Source organism: Ornithodoros turicata, chromosome 4, assembly GCF_037126465.1.
Source record: "Ornithodoros turicata isolate Travis chromosome 4, ASM3712646v1, whole genome shotgun sequence".
NCBI lineage: Eukaryota > Metazoa > Arthropoda > Arachnida > Ixodida > Argasidae > Ornithodoros > Ornithodoros turicata.
Window position 1 is genome coordinate 28,838,781 of NC_088204.1, and position 6,000 is coordinate 28,844,780.

A 6,000-nucleotide genomic window follows, 5' to 3' on the forward strand; every position below is an offset into this window, starting at 1 on the left:
GACAGTACCTGAATAAATTATGTATGTTTTGGAGGCAGTTTTCATGCTGGTTTTATTAGCCACAGAGTATAACTTGTCCCAATTTCTAGGAAATTACTAGCATAGAAATTTCCCCAGTATCACTGATGTAACAGGGTAAATTTATTGCCTTTTCACACACATTTATTTTCAACATACAGTGAGCTCCCCCCAAAAGTTGGGGTGGGAATAGACATATTGACGCACAATGTACATATTTAGGGAGTGACACTTGCAGCTTAAATGCCTTGCTCAAATTCTGGGGAGAAAAGATCGGGCGCTATTTTCAGATCTGTAACTCGGGGAGAAATTGGGCGCCAGTTGTGCCTTGGGTGTTATTGGGCGATTTTGTTTCTCCTCTTCTCTATTAGGCCCTGTGGCAGATTCCGTATCTGCCAGATACGCCGCATCCCGTGCTACGTACTTGGTGGGGGGGGGGGGGGGGGGCGTGGCCTTTTCTTATTTAAGGCAGGTAGCCTGACCTTGTGCCACACTCTTGGCCAGGGTAAAACCGCGACAAGACGTGTTCCTTGCTCTGGTTGCGCTGTCTGAACGTAAAATAAACTTGGTATGTTGGCTTGAATCTCTGTTGTGCTGCTTGTTCCTTCGCGCATGGAACGGACGGGCTGACGCCCCGAGGTTGTGGGAACGTAGGTTTCCACAACTGGCGCCCAACGTTTGGGGTTCGAGCTCGTCTGTTCCGTGGCGGGGAACACGCGGCACTGTTTGTAGTTTTGAATAGTTTATTGGAGTTATTAGAGTGTATTGATGTTGTTTTTGTGTGTGCTTGCGTGTGTATTTGTGTCTTTGAGTTTTTACAGCTTCCGCCCAGTACCTGTGTCCCGGAGCGGGTGCAGCGTTCACCGCCGTTACACAGGTACGACCTCCGTAGCAGATCCGAGGCCCCTGGACGGGAGCGGGCCCATTCGGAAGAAAGGCTGATCTCCAACTCCTCGGCGCCATCGGAGCCGACACGACTAGCCGAGGGCAAGGAGGCACACGCCGTGCCTTCGTTACAAGCTACGTCGACTGAGGTACCTGCAGTGCCGCAGTCTGACGCCATTGCAACAGCAGAACTCCAGTCACGCATGACGGAGTTGTGCTCGTTGGTGGTTCAAGGCCTGGATGCCGGGTCGGTTTCGCCGCCGCAGGCACAAGCACCTCTACGACTCAACTTACCGGTGCCTACCTTCTCAGGCTACACCGATAAGAAGTCTGTTGCCGATTTCCTGGATGACCTCACCGCCTATCAGACGGGTATGGGAATTTCGGATGAAGTCCTAATCCAACGCATCCTGCAGGTTGCTTTGGTCGGAGACGCTGCCCGCTGGCTTCGGTTGCAATCGGAGTTTACGTCCTTTCAGGACTTCCAGGAGCGGTTCAAAAACGAATTTCTTCCCCCGGATTACGAATACCGTGTCCTACAGGAATTGCATAAGCGTGCTCAACATCCTGAGGAAAGCTTATCTGAATTCGTTCGGGCATTGCAGGATCTGTACAGCAGAGCGGATCCCACTGCTACGGAAGAGCAGCGCGTCGCACGGGCGATCCGTCAGTGCCACCCGCGCTTCCGGCCCTACTTATTAGCCCATCGCTTTAAAACCCTTGAGGCGTTGGCCCAGGAGGCTCGTTCAATACAAGGTGACCTCCTGGCAGAGCTCGAATACCGGCCCCCTCCGTCCCCGGAGCTAGCGTTGGAACCGCGCTGCGCGTGGTCGGGAGGAGCCGCCTCGGTCGAACGCCTGCATGCAACAGGTTTGGGTGACAACCCCCGTAATTCATGCAATGCGGAGTCATCCCACCGAGCCCCACATCCATTCCTCTATGACCAGAGGACGATCCCCGCAGGAACGAGCCTTGACAGACCCGTCCCGCCCCGAAGTCGCGGTCAACCTGGCCTTTCAGCTAGCGAAACCTCACGGCAGCGGGAGCGGCATCATCCTGCGCCCCCGCAACCACGAGCGCCCAACGGCTGGTGGAATTGCGGCAGCCCTGACCATTTTCGTCGGGAATGCCCGCGACAAAGACCGAACACCCGTAATGTGCCATCGGGAAACGGCCGCAGCCGGCGTCCATGAATGCTTGCTCAACGACGTCGGCAAGTTGCGAAGAAAGCGAGTAGACGGTTACTATCCGTGGCCTTGATCAGTCAAAAACTAGCTTTGCAAGCGGTAAGATAACGCAAAGAGATGCTTTGGCTCCTCTTGCTTTTTCTGTCCGAGATTACATCGAGGATAAGCAACCAAACATCGCCGTTCGAATTTTGGGTAAAGATTACATCGCCCTTATCGACACGGGAGCTACGCTTTCCCTTATCGGGGATAGTGTTTACGAGCATTGCGTATCACGGCATGTGGAATTGCAATCCACAGATGTCACTCTTCGTCTTGCTCCCAATGACGCCGTTCCAGCACAGTCTGCAGTTGTGCTCTGGGTACGTTTGGATGGGAGACGACGAAAGCAGCGCTTCGTGCACCTTCCTGGCCTGGCAGTTCCTGTTATCCTGGGCAGAGACTTCATCATCCGGCAGAAGTTGGTGCTGGACCTGGCCAATGGAGGATACGTGTACAGGTCCCGACAAAAGTTTACGGAACACGCGAGCGGTGTATTTTCTCCTCGGTACGACACCCTAGCGGCAAGCGGAAGCTGGCGAAATCAGGCCAGTTCACTGCCTCAGAGGGGTGGACGACTGCGCTCTTAGCGACACACAGCGGTAGTTTCGGTATGATTACTGTTGAATGTGCCCGCGAAGTGAGTTGGACTTAACTGTTGTGCTCGTCAACAACTCGTGGCTCACGTCAGTTGTTTATCAATCCATCAGTTATCAATGTCAGCGTCAATTGTTTATCAGCTCGTCACGCGTCGTCCATAATAAAGCAACTGTTTACCAGATACCTTTCTTTATCTTGTCTACATATCATGGCTTTCCAATAAAAGCAATACACCGTAAAGTGTTGCCACTATGATTCATCCTTGTTATCACGATGATAGCGGCGAGCTCCCTGTCTCAACAATCGGTGAATCACGTGTTGTTGGCGAGCACAACAGTAAAATCCAACTCACTTTGCGGGCACATACAACAGTAGTCATACCGAAACTACTGCTGTATGTCGCTAAGAGCACAGTCGTCCACCCCTCTGAGGCAGTGAACTGGCCTGATTTCGCCAGCTTCCGCTTGCCGCTAGGGTGTCGTACCGAGAAGAAAATACACCGCTCGCGTGTTCCGTAAACTTTTGTCGGGACCTGTACCACGGCTCGTCGGGATTTTTCCGCTTCGCCGCAGCACGGGAACACTGCAGAGCACAGCAAGCTGTGGCAGCGTCCGTTGAAAGGTCTGGGCTGCCGACTGTCTTGGGGTCATTCCATGGTCCCGAGGAGCAACGCCGTCAGCTTGAACAAGTACTGCGGCAGTTTGACGGAATCTTTACCGAAAAACCGGGTGAGTCGTCTGTGTTACAGCATAGCATAGACACCGGTAACGCTAGGCCCTGGCGTTGTAATCCGAGACCATTGAGTGTGCATAGGCGTGCTTTGTTAGACGCTGCTCTTGATGAAATGCTCCAAACCAGTGCAGTTCAAAGGTCCCAGAGCCCTTGGGCGTTTCCTGTCGTCCTGGCTCCGAAACGAGATGGTACGGCTAGGTTATGCGTCGACTACCGTCGACTTAACGCAGTAACTGTAAGGGATTCTTACCCCTTTCCGTCCATTGAGTCCATCTTGTATTCCCTGGGCAATGCAACTGTGTTTTCAACGCTAGATTGTAGTAGAGGATTTTTGCAAATCCAAGTTGCCCCGGACGATGTCCCAAAAACAGCCTTTACGTGTCATAGAGGTTTGTTTGAATTTGTACGAATGCCTTTCGGTCTGTCTAATTCACCCGCCAGTTTCCAGCGGTTGATGGATACAGTGTTGGGAGATGCGAAGTACAATTTCGCAATGGCGTACATGGATGATGTCGTAGTGTTTTCTAGAAATTTTCAGGAACACTTGGAACACCTTTCAATCGTCCTTGCAAGGACGAACGAAGCGGGCATTACGATCAACCCCCACAAGGTGCAGCTGGCATCGTCTAGAATCAGCCTTCTCGGCTTTGTGGTGGACGGAGGTACCATCCGTCCTAACGACGACAAGCTAAAGGCGATCACGGACTTTCCGGTTCCCGGTAACGTCAAAGCCTTGCAGCGCTTCCTAGGTATGGTTGGTTTTTACAGACAATTCATCCCTAATTGTGCCGAGCTAGCGCAGCCGCTTAACCAGTTGTTGCGCAAGGACACGCGCTGGAATTGGGGAGAAGAGCAGGAACGATCATTTCGAGCTCTATCACAAGCAATCGCTGATACGGCTAGACTTTATCTGCCCGACCTTAACAGACCATTTGTTGTGCAAACAGATGCAAGCGATTATGGTGTTGGCGCAGTTCTCTTGCAGGAGCATGACGCTACTCTTTGTCCAGTGGATTTTGCAAGCCGCACGCTGAATCCGGCAGAACGGAACTACTTCGTGACGGAAAAGGAGTGCTTGGCGATCATCTTCGCTTTCAGGAAGTTCGACCTTTACCTGGATGGCAGTACCTTCACTGTCCAGACTGACCACCAGGCACTTTCTTGGCTGCAGCGGCTCCATAACCCGTCTGGACGACTTGCCAGGTGGGCCCTGACGCTACAAGGCTACTCCTTCAACGTGGAGTACAGGCGGGGCTCAACGAACGTGGTAGCAGACGCGCTGTCCCGCGCGCCTCTACCGGAGGGGGAAGAGGAAGGCACCGAGGCGCCTTCTCAACTTCTGGCAGCAACACAGGTGGCACGAGACGTATCTTCGTCTTGGGGCACGGTTGTGAGCAGAGAGCAGCTCCTAGACGCTCAGAAAGCGGACGGCCTTTGTCAGCGGGTGTCGCAGTGGATAGCTGAGCAAGACTCGGCGGACACCGGAACGACTGACGGACGGCACGACTCCTATCTGCTGGGCGAGGATGGCATCCTGTTCAGATACATACCCCAGGCGGATGAGGACGACGGCTCATCCCCGTTCAGAGTCGTGGTGCCACAGAAGTTGCGTAAGTCTTTCATACGTTACTTTCATGACTCGGCCTTGGCAGGTCACAGCAGCGGCAGGAAAACTTATGAAAAGTTGTGTCGTGTTGCGACATGGCCAGGAATGAGGCAGGATGTAACAAAGTATGTTCGTACTTGTCCCGTATGCCAGAGAGCAAAACCACGTGGTGGTTTACCCCCTGGGCGCTTACAGCCTGTTCAGAGCAATAGACCCTGGCAGATAGTTGCTTGTGATGTGATGGGACCATTTCCCCGTAGTCCTAGAGGTAACCAGTATTTGTTCGTGGTTACTGATCATTTCACGAAATGGGTTCAGCTGTTTCCTCTCAGGGCGCTAACTTCCCAGAGTGTGGGAAAAACTACTCGACACCTTTTGCCGGTTCGGGTTTCCCGCACAGCTGATCACCGACAACGCAACCTACTTTACAAGTAAGGTGTTCTCAGATTCTTGCGCTGTCTTAGGCATTCAGCATAAGAAGACTTCCCCGTATCACCCTCAGGCTAACATTACCCAACGTGTTAATCGGAAACTGAAAATGATGTTGGTTGCTTTTACTAGCCAGCACCACCGTGATTGGGATCTTCGCCTGGCAGAACTGGCGTTCGCTACACGGACGACGGTCAACAGATCTACAGGCTTCACCCCGGCGTTCCTGAACTTGGGACGAGAGGCCCCTTTTCCTGTGGAGAATGCTCTGGGCCTCCGGGATGGTGCTACCCGGCCTCCTTATTCAAGGTTTGCTGAGGACCTCCGGAGTCGACTGGACGATGCAGCCCGGACGGCTCGGGAGAACCTGGACGTCGCAAGGTTGGACCAGGCTCGCCAGTACACCCGTGGACGTCGGAACCTCACCTACAGCGTCGGTGACCTCGTCCTTCGACGGACTCACCCGCTTAGTGATGCGTCACGAGGCTTTGCAGCTTCACTCGC